The 13,745-nt window shown below is 42.2% G+C and overlaps 1 protein-coding gene across 1 annotated transcript in view; it reads left to right on the top strand.

Moving 5' to 3' along the window:
• Positions 1 to 13,745, top strand: part of LOC124788077 (phospholipid phosphatase 1-like) — a 781,858-nt gene that overhangs the window by 101,744 nt on the left and 666,369 nt on the right. The window lies entirely within an intron of this gene.

Here is a 13,745-nt window from a genome sequence, read left to right as displayed (position 1 = left end):
GTAGTGTTTCATGTGTTTGTGCTCGGTTATACCTACTATGGAGTTCAGTATGTGGTCAATTCGATAGAGAATTCGCTTTCCCTTGTCAGACTCCATACTGGACACATCGTCTTTCACTGTTACGAGTCAGTTTCATCCTAATCACTTAAGAGGCCTTGTGTTCAGAATAATTTTACTTCCCACTCATGCTTGTTCTCGTAATAAGTGGATAGCTTATATTTTAACTATTAATTTTACACAAGAACTGATGTATATGGATAAGCGAAACGAATGAGTACCTATGGTGTATTGGTGATATTGGTTGTTAGACTTTCCGCCGTCCTAATAAGTAGTGATTAAGCATGTCATTGAGTGTAATTACCCTAATCAACCTTTGACTAGATCACATTTAAAATAAGAGTGGTATACGCTGTATACTTTGCTGTGTGTCTTCGTTCTGATAAGTGTTTATTAGAGGAACAGCAAATATTTTACAGGTGTGACGAATTGTTTCGACTGTCAATACCTAGTTACTTCGTTTGGAGTATTGCTATGAACTTGATCGTTCTGTTGACCATGTAAGCATACTAGAATTACACTACGTATGACCAAGATTACTGCCGTTGAAGAGACAAAGATGTTGAAATAGTTTTTCAGCGACATTTTAACTTACATTTTTTAGTCGAATGAGTAGGTTTTAGATTGATTTGTACGTATTTTTACACCACAGACTACCTTTTATTAATTAGGTTCCAGATTCGTTTTCCGGTTCCTTATTATTCGTTTTGCGACGTTATGACTGACATTGTTTAAGTAACTTGCTTCACTGTCACTTTAGTATGATGACAATGAAGTGTTATGCAAACATAACTCTATTTCTACCTGCCCCCCCCCCCTTTACTGTTCTTTAATGATGGATCTTACCCTACATATGTCTGATTAGCAATGTATATTCTCCTCAGCACTGTTAATTATCCGTAAGCGTAACGGCTTGTCACCTGCGTTTTTTATATATATTCCCATTTCATTTAATACTTCACAATGATCTGTAATAAAAACAATCATGTATACATAATTTCATTTGTACTTATTTGTACCACGTAAATTATGAATTTCCAGAATGATTGCATTTAATGAAAACGGCCAAAATGTAATTAATTTTATTGAATTCGTCCATTATGTAATATGGTTATAATATACACTATTGGCCATTAAAATTGCTACACCAAGAAGAAATGCAGATGATAAACAGGTATTCTTTGGACAAATATATTATACTAGAACTGACCTGTGATCATATTTTCACGCAATTTGGGTGCAATGATCCTGAGAAATCAATACCCAGAACAACTACCTCTGCCCGTAATAACGGCCTTGATAGCCTGGTCATTGAGTCAAACAGAGCTTGGATGGCGTGTACAGGTACAGCTGCCCATGCAGCTTCAACACGATACCACAGTTCAAGAGTAGTGACTGGCGTATTGTGACGAGCCAGTTGCTCCGCCACCATTGACCAGACGTTTTCAATTGGTAAGAGATCTGGAGAATGTGCTGGCCAGGGCAACAGTCGAACATTTTCTGTATCCAGAAAGGCCTGTACAGGACTTGCAACATGCGGTCTTGCATTACCCTGCTGGAATGTAGGATTTCGCAGGGGTGGAATGAAGGGTAGAGCCACGGGTGGTAACACATCTGAAATGTAACGTCCACTGTTCAAAGTGCCGTCAATGGGAACAAGAGGTGACCAAGACGTGTAACCAATGGCACCCCATACCATCACACCGGGTGATACGGCAGTATGGCGATGACGAATACACGCTTCCAATATGCGTTCACCGCGATGTCACCAAACACGGATGCGAGCATCATGATGCTGTAAACAGAATCTGGATTCATCCGAAAAAATTAAGTTTTGCCATTCGTGCACCCAGGTTCGTCTTTGAGTACACCATCGCAGGCGCTCTTGTCTGTGATGCAGCGTCAAGGGTAACCGCAGCCATAGTCTCAGAGCTGATAGTCCATGCTGCTGCAAACGTCGTACTGTTCGTGCATGTGGTTGTTGTCTTACAAACGTCCCCATCTGTTGACTCAGGGATCGAGACGTGGCTGCACGATCCGTTACAGCCATGCGCATAAGATTCCTATCATCTCGACTGCTAGTGATACGAGGCCGTTGGGATCCAGCACGGCGTTCCGTACTACCCTCCTGAACCCACCGATTCCACATTCTGCTAACAGTCATTGGATTTCGACCAATGCGAGCAGCAATGTCGCGATACGATAAACCGCAATCGCGATTGGCTACAGTCCGATCTTTATCAAAGTCGGAAACGTGATGGTACTCATTTCTCCTCGTTACACGAGGCATCACAACAACGTTTCAGCAGGCAACGCCGGTCAACTGCTGTTTGTGTATGAGAAATCGGTTGGAAACTTTACTCATGTCAGCACGTTGTAGGTGTCGCCAAAGACGCCAACCTTGTGTGAATGCTCTGAAAAGCTAATCATTTGCATATCACAGCATCTTCGCGTCTGTAGCACGTCATCTTCGTGGTGTAGCAATTTTAATGGCCAATAGTGTATTTTCTTACATAACTCATAGGTTACTGATGTCACATTGGTTGTTGTATGTGTGGTATATGTTTTAGTGCCTGAAGATGACGTTGTTACAACGTTGAAACTAGTTGCCGAAAAAAAGTCTACACCTTAAATATAGCTGGAGGAGTTTCTTCATTTTTAACATAGCTGAAGCAGTCATGCGACCGATCGCGATAAGCGGGAAATCTGGGTTCGAGTGCTGGTGAGGCACAAATTTTCCTGTCTCTGTTTGGTAGTCAATCTATACCTAATACAGATGCTCTCAAGGAATTAGTTGTCAGCGAATTAATTTCGAAAAATTTCGTAGAGCTGTGGATAATCAACAGTATCTGTTCCTTCAGACTTGCTCGCAAGTCCTTCATTGTTCCGTTCAACCTCGCTTCATACTATGGTTGCGCCTGTGATGATCTCTGTTAGTGGAACGAGGGGCGCGGAAGAGACAAGTGCGCTGTGCGCATCCGCATCACGATTAGCAAAGTCTCAGCGACAAACATCATCCGTCTCATTGTTAGCGTGCTAGATGGGGCAAGGTTGGCAGTTCAGGTTGCAGCGCCAGATCCAGATGACAGAACTACAAGCTGTTGCGATTTCTCCTGGCGTGTAGACAGCAACCGATACGCATACTGGGCAGCTGATTTAACTTCGTGACTGGTGAACACAAGCACAACAGTCGTTGCTTCCAGAACTACTACCGGTTAGGCAATCCGTCTAGCTAACCTTCCCACGCTACGTCTTGAGGCTACGTGCTAGATTTCATCATCACAGTGATTCTCAGCCGATCTATGCAATAGGCAACTTGGTATGCTGTCGCAATAATACGGAGCAGCTCATAGATCTTCACAAAGGGAAATAGTATGTTACCTAAGAGGCGAACGATGCAGGGAATTATCCGTGGGGACACAAAGAAAGCTGGTAGTCTGCGTGCCAACTCTCCGTGCTGTCCAGCTCAGTTATATGCGCCTGCGGGTGCATACAGAAGGAAGGATGGAAAAGTGGGTTTAACATCCCGTCGACATCGAGGCCATTAGAGACGGAGCACAAGCTCGGATTGTGTCAATGATGGGGAAGTAAATCGGCAGTACCCTTTCAGAGAAACCATCTCGGCATTTGCCTGGATCGATTTAGGGAAATCGCGGAAAACGTAAATCTGGATGGTCGGACGCGGGATAGAACCGTCATCTTTCCGAATGCTAATCCAGTGTGCTAACCACTCCGCCACCTCGCTCGGTACAAGCACACACAGAACTTTGGTTAGGCCGCTAATGAAGGTGCAGCAAAGCCACTTAGCCCATTCAACCAAGACTGAAAGAAGGTAAAGTGGAGGGAAGACAGTCGTGGCGTCGCAAATTTTTGGACAGTGATAAGAGGGAGTATCCCCAACGGCGAGATGTGAGCGTAGATGTGAGGCGTAAACATTAATTTTATTCCATCAAAACAAAATTTTAATAATAGGCAGATTTTTTCATTCTCTGCAATACGGAAACTATTATTCCTAGAGAAAAAATGAATAGGATGTTGTTTCTATTGGACAAGTCGAAAACCGCGGCTTCTAGCGAAAATTGATCCCACTACAAAATTAAACAGTAAGTTCCCTACAAACAAGATCCTATTTATTTTTCTCGAGGACTAATAGTTTCCCCATTGCACAGGATGAAAAAATCGCATATTATTAAAAATATTGTTTTGGTGGTATAAAAGTAATGTTTACTGTAAAATGAAGAAGGTTAAGAACAAATATTAAGTTTATGTGCCCATATAAGTCCAGTAGAACCGTACTAATGGATAAATTGTGTCCCGGGGATGTAATATGGTGGAGGACAGAAGCGCGTGTGGAGGTAGGTCACCGGATTTTGGTCACGCGCTCCCTCCTTTACAGGTCTGCACAGGTCTTTACAGGTCTGAAGAGAGAGAAGATGATTCCCCAACCTGTCTACCCTACTGCGTCACGAAAAGCAACGACAGTGTGCGCCGCAAAGTTATACCGACCCTTATGAACCACTGTTGACGCAGTGAACAGACATTTCACCAGCAGTCGATGGCCCTTAAAAATTATATTATTCCATCAAAAAGACCGTTGTTAATCGTCTACCGCAGTAGACAAGAAAGTTTGTCATGTTAACCGTATGGCAAAATACCCTCTTCTTGGCATGTTACCATACTCCAAAATGTCGTTTCGATATCTCGACCTATGTATGATATATGACGGTTGTTATAAATATTTCACTCTAGCTGTGTAGTTAGCGCGCGAGTGGAAGCGAACACGCTATATACGATACGTATATCCAAAATGAGGTCCCTCCTATCAAGTTAAAATAAAAACTACATTTAAACGCAGCAGTGTATGGTCTGATAAACTGAGGTGACAAAAGTCAAGCGATTGCGATATACACATATGCAGATGGCGGTGGTATAGCGTACACAAGGTATAAAAGGACAGTGCATTGGCGGAGCTGTCATTTGTACTCAGGCGATTCTTGTGAAAAGATTCCCGACCTGACTATGGTTACACGACGGAAATTAACAGACGTTGAACGCGGAATGGTAGTTGGAGCTAGGCGCATGGAACATTCCGTTTCGGAAATCTTTAGGAAATTCAATATTCCGAGATCCACAGTGTCAAGAGTGTGCCAAGAATACCAGATTTCAGGCATTACTTAACGACCGAGAGCAGTGGCGTTTGCGTGCTAACAGACTCAGTGAAATAACCGTAGAAATCAATGTGGGACGTACGACGAACGTATCCGTGGCAGCATTAATGGGCTATGGCAACAGGCGACCGACGGTAGTGCCTTTGTTAACAGCACGACATCACCTGCAGCACCTCTCCTGGGCTCGTGACCACATCAGTTGGATCCTAGACGACTGGAAAACCGTGACCTGGTCAGAATGAGTCCCAATTTCAGTTGGTAAGAGCTGATGGTAGGGTTCGAATGTGGCGCAGACCCCACGACGCCGTGGACCTAAGTCGTCAACAAGGCTCTGTGCTAGCTGGTGGTGATTCCTTAAAAGGGTGGAATGGACTGGGTTCCCTGGTCCAACCGGACCGATCATTGACCTGAAATGGTTGCGCTCGGCTACTCGGAGATCATCTGCAACCATTCATGGACTCGACGCTCCCAAACAATGACGGAATATTTATGGGTGACAATGCGTCATGTCAGTGCGTCACGATTGTTTGCGATTGGATTCAAGAACGTTGTGGACAATTCGAGGGAATGATTTGGCTACCCAGATCGCCCGAAATGAATACTATCGTACATTTATAGGATATAATCGATAGTCAGTTCGTGCACAAAATCTTGCATCGGCAAAACATTCGGAATTATGGAAGGCTATAGAGGCAGCATGGCTCAATATTTCTGCAAGGGACCTCCAACGACTTGTTGAGTCCATGCCACGTCGAGGTGCTGCACTACGTCAGGCAAAAGGAGGTCCAGCAAACTACTGCGTCGTATGCCATACTTTTACCCTCTCAGTGTAACCAACAAATGCAATTCGTAGCGACTCCTATTTTTCACTGCACAATACTCGAAGTTCGTGATGTGAAGTACGTAATCCCGACATATCACAATGACTATGACTCTTAATGAAAAGATTGTCAATCCAAATGAAGCTGATATGTGAAGCTATAATTCACGAAAAACCAAAATTTTTCACAGAATAGTTTTTGTAACATCGTTTGAGAAAGACTGCAGAGTAACTGACCCGAGCGCGCTTCCAATTTGCAACAGAAGCGTGTCGGCCACCAGCTGCGCCGAAGCGGGCAAACAAAGTGTCTCATTCATTCCGGCTAGCGTGCAGCCGCGTGTCTCCTGCCTTCGGTTGCTGCCATAATGTTGCATTTTGAGATCTGACGAAGACATTATTATTGAATCAGAGACGGCGAAGGACTTACGCAGTATCGACGGTGTCTTTGTCGATCGCACGCGCTCACGACGCGCCGCTAACATCTCGGTGGAAGAAGATACTCGTATAGTTAAACTGGCTACCAGCGCGCCACCGCTGAGCCACTCTCACTCCGAGGCTCGGAGTGGCTGCGGATGCCACCAGAGGTGCCCGTCTTCGCTTCGAGCCACTGCATGCAAATGTAACCCACCACCCAGCTTTTCAAGACACCGCACACCGAGCTCCGGCACAGATCTCAGAAGACTCGCAGTGAGATAATCACTACGCACCTAGCATGACGCTACTCGTATAGTACAGACAGCTTATTGTCCGAGAACTCGCGTGGAATGGCAAACTAAGAAATCTAAGTGATGTATATTTTCAACTACACTACTGGCCATTAAAATTGCTACACCACGAAGATGAGTGAAATTTAACCGACAGAAACAAGTTGCTGTGATATGCAAATATTTACCTTTTCAGAGCATTCACACTAGGTTGCCGCCAGTGGCGACACCTACAACGTGCTGACATGAGGAAAGTTTCCAACCGATTTCTCATACACAAACAACAGTTGACCGGCGTTGCCTGCTGAAACGTTGTTGTGATGCCTCGTGTAAGGAGGAGAAATGCGTACCATCACGTTTCCGACTTTGATAAATGGCGGATTGTAGCCTATCACGATTGCGGTTTGTCGTATCGCGACATTGCTGCTCGCGTTGGTCGAAATCCAATGAGTGTTAGCAGAATATGGAATCGGTGGGTTCAGGAGGGTAATACGGAACGCCGTGCTGGATCCCAACGGCGTCGTATCACTAGCAGTCGAGATGACAGGCATCTTATGCGCATGGCTGCAACGGATTGTGCAGCCACGTCTCGATCCCTGAGTCAACAGATGGGGACGTTTGCAAGACAACAACCACCTGCACGAACAGTTCGACGACGTTTGCAGCAGCATGGACTATCAGCTCGGAGACCATGGCTGCGGTTACCCTTGACGCTGCATCACAGACAAGAGCGCCTGCGATGGTGTACTCAAAGACGAACCTGGGTGCACGAATGGCAAAACTTAATTTTTTCGGATGAATCCAGATTCTGTTTACAGCATCATGATGCTCGCATCCGTGTTTGGTGACATCGCGGTGAACGCATATTGGAAGCGTGTATTCGTCATCGCCATACTGCCGTATCACCCGGTGTGATGGTATGGGGTGCCATTGGTTACACGTCTTGGTCACCTCTTGTTCCCATTGACGGCACTTTGAACAGTGGACGTTACATTTCGGATGTGTTACCACCCGTGGCTCTACCCTTCATTCCACCCCTGCGAAATCCTACATTCCAGCAGGGTAATGCAAGACCGCATGTTGCAAGTCCTGTACAGGCCTTTCTGGATACAGAAAATGTTCGACTGCTGCCCTGGCCAGCACATCCTCCAGATCTCTCACCAATTGAAAACGTCTGGACATTGGTGGCCGAGCAACTGGCTCGTCACAATACGCCAGTCACTACTCTTGATGAACTGTGGTATCGTTTTGAAGCTTCATGGGCAGCTGTACCTGTACACGCCATCCAAGCTCTGTTTGACTCAATGCCCGAGCGTATCAGGGGCCTTATTACGGCCAGAGGTGGTTGCTCTGTGTACTGATTTCTCAGGATCATTGCACCCAAATTGCGTGAAAATGTAGTCACATGTCAGTTCTAGTATAATATATTTTTCCAATGAATACCTGTTTATCATCTGCATTTCTTCTTGGTTTAGCAATTTTAATGGCCAGTAGTGTGTATACTGTGCACTGATCAGTTAGAACATTATGACCACCGACCTACTATCGATATAAACCCGTCCAGGCGATTGCAGCGTCACCTGGTGATAAATGACTGCTTGTCAGACACATGCCCAGTGCATGTTGTATCAGTGATAGTCCGGAGGCTCGGTACGAGCATTTCGGCAACTGCATGACTTGTCAAGTGGCTCTGAGCACTATGGGGCTCAACTGCTGAGGTCATTAGTCCCCTAGAACTTAGAACTAGTTAAACCTAACTAACCTAAGGACATCACAAACATCCATGCCCAGAGGTCGTGGTGCTGGGCGGCAGTCCCTCATTACAGATGTCAGACCGGTAAAATAGGATAGGCGGCGAACTGCGGCGGAACTAAAATCAGATTTTAATGCTGGGCAGATTACAAGTGTGTCTGAACATACAGTGCACCGAACACTCCTAAGGATGGGTCTCCGCAGAAGAGGAACCCATTCATGTGCAGTGTTAACACCGCGACATTGGAAATTACGATGGAAATAGACTCATGACTATTGGCACTGGACATTTGGCGCAGTGCAGAGCTTTGCAGGGTCTGATGAACCCCTATACCTGCATGGGGGCTTAATTATTAAAAAGGATGCAAATACGTTTAATTTTTTAGTCACTGTATGTTCGATTACGAAGTCTCGTGAACGGTTGGCCCTGACTAGTATTTGTACGCAATCTGACTGCATAGAATAACAACAAAGAATGAAAGAAAATTTCCGTTAACACAATTAATTAATCAAGTCCCCAGCAACTATAAAACCTACGAAACCAAAACACAAGTGTAATTGTTCTGTGTGTGGGAGTGTGATTCAACGTACACATCTGGCACGGTTCTTCTTCAACAAGACAAGAAAGTTTAAATACCATTTATACTGAAGTAATTAAAAAAATAGAAATACTATAACTGCGCAACAAAACCAGAATTACACTCTAATACAAGAACACAAGCCAGATGCATTGTTGACTGAACCTGTAATGACGCATTATTTAAGACATTGAGATAATAAAAAGAAAAGGAAAAATTTTTTTCTTTTACCTTCATATATATTGACGAAAAGCACTCTAATCATTACAACATCTCCATTAGAACAATATCTGCTATCTCGCCCATCAAATAACTGCATAAAACATGAAACAAGCACTCACTACTACGACATCTCGACGAGAACTTTTCACTACCACATCTCAGCAAGCAATCCACTAAGAGTTCTCGACAATCCGCTACTTCTCAATAATCACTGCCAGTGGAGGCGGCCGATCAAAACTCTCTGGCGCGATCTCTGGCGCTGTGGCTCAGTGTAGCCACCTTTCATATGCCCTTCCTCCACGGGCTAGAATTTGATGGTATTCTTGCCAGCATTGGTGGTGAAAATACCACCAAATTCGTCCAAAAAAAAAGTACAGACAAAAAATAAAAGATAAAATTAATACATAAATATCACATAACTAGATAAAATTTTGGCTTTGCACTGACCTTTCAATAACCTAATATATGAAGTACAGTAAGCAATACAAATTCTTTCATACATGTGACTTTACATAATAGTTTACACAATACACAAAAAATCAGTTTATACAAATGTTCACATAAAATGCTTTTAATTATCCAAAAAAACAAGTAGTTGATAGTTCCAGCAGCAGCACCCAGCAATGGTCAACAGGTGCAAACACCAACAAGTGACATCATTTTAGTAAAAGCAGTTCCATCAGTAGCACCCAGCAATGTTGAACAGGTGCAGAGACCAACAAGTGACATTATGTCAGTAGAAGCAGTCCATCATTGGCACCTAGTAATGTTGAACAGTTGCAGACACCAACAAGTGACATCTTTCAGTAGAAACAGTCCATCAGTGGCACCCAGTAATGTTGAGCAGGTGCAGACACCAAGAAGTGACTTCATTTCAGTAGAAGCAGACCCATCTGTGGCACCCAGCAATGTTGAACAGGTACACACAGCAACAAGTCACATTATTTCAGTAAAAACAGTCCATCAGTGGCACCCAGTAATGTTGAGCAGGTGGAGACACCAACAAGTGACTTCATTTCAGTAGAAGCAGTCCTATCTGTGGCACCCAGTAATGTTGAACAGGTGCAGACAGCAGTCCATAATATTCACTATCGCTAATCACACAGCTCATCAGCAGAAATTAAACATTTGTTCCATCTGTGGCACCCAGTAATGTTGAACAGGTGCAGACAGCAGTCCATAATATTCACTATCACTAATCACACTGTTCATCAGAGTTTATAAGCAGAAATTAAACGTGTCCTAGTGGCACCAATCATGTAGAAAAAGTATAAGTAACAGTCAATAATATTCACTATCACTAATCACACAGTTCATCAGCAGAAATTAAACATTTCTAAGTGGCACCCATTAAGTTGAAGAAGTGCAGGTAACAGTCCATAATATTCACTATCACTAATCAGACAGTTCAGGCATGAACAATAGTTTGAATGCACACACAATTGCTTTTACAAAATTATTCCCAATGCTCTTACACTAAACATACAAATTATAAGAAACACACAAATGATATCAGATAATTGTCATCTTAACTATTACAAATGCACAAATATCAGTAAACCTATAATATTTATGGGTGTCAGTGCAAGCCACAACAAACAAGTAAAATAATATTTAGGAGATAGGTTGGGACCAATTTGGGATTGGGAAAGGAAAACACACAAAACACACTCACTCATCTTTCGTCCACATTAGTGCTACTGTGTAATTGAATAGTGTTAACTGTGTAAATACAGTTCTGTCTAAGATTTGATGTTCAACTTGTGTATCAAGTAGTAGTGGCACAGTGTATAACAGTCAATAATAGTTAGTCAACGTCATAGTCATCATGTCAAGACCAATGTTTGCCAAGCCAGATCAAAATGTACAGTTGCTGAACAACTGTCGGTGTGCCAAGATATGCAAATGCTTCCTCTCTCCAAAAAAGTATGTGCTGCTTATTGATTCAACAAAGTGTGTGTAGACAATCTTCCTTCTACTTTAGTGTTCTAGTCTGCCATCTTCATCCTCCTTGTTCCATATAAACCAACAAAAAAATATACTCATCACTTACTTCACCACTTATCCACCCAAACTCCAATAATCATTAGCATCACATAATCTTAATACCTCCGTAATACCTCTTCAATACCTCGATACATATAAACCTTATTACCAATATCATTTCACTTCCATAACAACTCTTTCCTCTAGTCAGTCTCCTCGAACAAGTACAGATAAAATCCTAGTGCAAACTTCAGTTCATCATCCCATACAATCCGAAGACACAATGTCCACACACAACCTCTGTGTAGTCCACCTGACCCATATCTTCTACTCATTATGAATCATAAAATACATTTTGGTTACCTTGTACATCATTAAATAAAAGAAATGCATACATGACCTCTAACAGACTTTAGTTCGAATAACTCTCAGTAATTAAGTACGATTACGGAGTGTGAATGATCATAATATTTCACAGTGTGTACACCACTTCAAGAATCATGGCAGAAGCAAACATGTGGAGTATTTGCAGTGTAATAACTGTCAATGGTCTAAACCTAGTGTTGGTATGTCATGTCGTTAGCTTCCTTCCCATTAGCATAAATTTATACAGCTTCCATAAAACCTCCAGCTCATGTGACGTCTATCAAGTTTCTTGTATTAATGTCGTTCCTCGAATTATAGCAGTTCATTTTCTTATCTTAAAATATAAGGCACTGAGCGTAAGCAAACATGCAATAGCGAATAAATATACCAGTGGAGAACAGAATGTCAGCAAGTGGATGCAGCACAATTCCTACAACGAGGCTCTGCCAAGCAAACAATCTATAATTAATACCATAGTGTGACCTAAACTCTATGTTCGTACACTGTACATCAGCATTGCTATATTCTAAATTGAAGAGTAGTTATGACAACAAAACAGAAATGTGTAAATATGCAATCCATACGCGAAGCAGCAAATATATATCTTACACAATAAACAGGTCATTAGCATCACATCAACATAAGCAAATAAATGTTCATATGTCATCTTAATCAGTAAACATGAAGGCGCAAGCAGATACATCACAAAGTATAACTTACATACATAACCTCAGTCAGCACAATTAATCAGGTGACAATTATAATTTAAATAAATAAGCACAGCAGGCACATAACAGAAAAATATGACATCACTGAAAAAGCATAGCAGCCAAGCGATGCATAATATATACAAATAACAACCCTGTTCATTAATCAATCATTGTCAAAATCAGTTAACGTACGCAAGCACGTCGCTTCACACGTAAATTCATAGAACATGAAATTTAGTACAAAGTATGAATCACGTAATCGCGAGCAGCAAATTACGTCTAAAGTACGTACCAAAGTGGAAATATGTTACCTGAAAAATAAACTCAATTAATAGTTACCTTTTTAGTTTATTAGTTTCTTCTTCGAAATTACATTCTTCCTGAAATTTTGTCGATAGCAAGTCCTCTTAACGTCGGACACACACAGAATTTACCTGAAGTTCTTAAATATTTTATACAACCGTATCCTGAAAAATACTGAAAGTTAATAACATAATTCATCAAGTCACTATAGCTTTATACTGAATTTAGTCGGAGAAATTAGACTGTGTATTTGTTTACGGCTGTCAGTGCATTCGCACGGAGCGCCCGATCAGCTGTAGGCGCGCGACGTAGGAAGTAATTGTTTGCGGTCAACGACTGCCTTGTGCGGCGCGCAGACTTGACTGTTGCTTTGAGTATGTGCCGCCGCCAAAACACAGCGCGGTATCCTTGTATTCTCTGCATGTTTACATGTAGCTGTTAGTTTCTCTAAAGTATGTCATTCCCCAAAAATTTTTCAAAAGTACATCATTCCACAAAAATTTTAACGTTAGATATATGATGTATTCCCTTAGAGCGTCGAGATTTAAGAGTTTCTACTTCAACAGTGTTATCATGAATGATTTTGCGAACCCTATATGGACCGTCATAAAGCAGAAAAAATTTGCGACACAATCCCTTTCCTTTGTGAGACAAACGGTGGGACTTAATTAATACCTTTTGACCAACTGACAAAGTTTTTAAACGACCAGAATGTTTAGCTGATTTCTCTCTTCTAGCAGCCGCAGACACAATATTTTGTAGAGCCAGGTTGACAACTTCAGAATGCCGCAATTTCCGTGTAGGCGGAAAAGGAACGATTTCAGAAATGCGATTTGTCGGTGCTTTGTTTTTTAATATCAGTGTAGGCGGTAAAGAAGTTGAGTCATTAGGAAGTTCATTCAGAATGTTTTGAAAAATATGAAGATTCTGATCCCAAGTTCTGTGATTCTGATGACAATAAAGTCGACACAATTTATTGATTTCCTTCATCCATCTCTCTGAAGCATTAGATTGAGGGTGAAAAAGTGAAATGAAGATTGGTTTAATCTTACGACGCCGTAGAGTATGAAGCCAAATTT

This window comes from Schistocerca piceifrons, chromosome 3 (genome assembly GCF_021461385.2).
Source record: "Schistocerca piceifrons isolate TAMUIC-IGC-003096 chromosome 3, iqSchPice1.1, whole genome shotgun sequence".
NCBI classification, from domain to species: Eukaryota; Metazoa; Arthropoda; class Insecta; order Orthoptera; family Acrididae; genus Schistocerca; species Schistocerca piceifrons.
The sequence above is the reverse complement of the archived record's forward strand: the minus strand, read 5'-3'. Positions and strand labels throughout refer to the sequence as shown.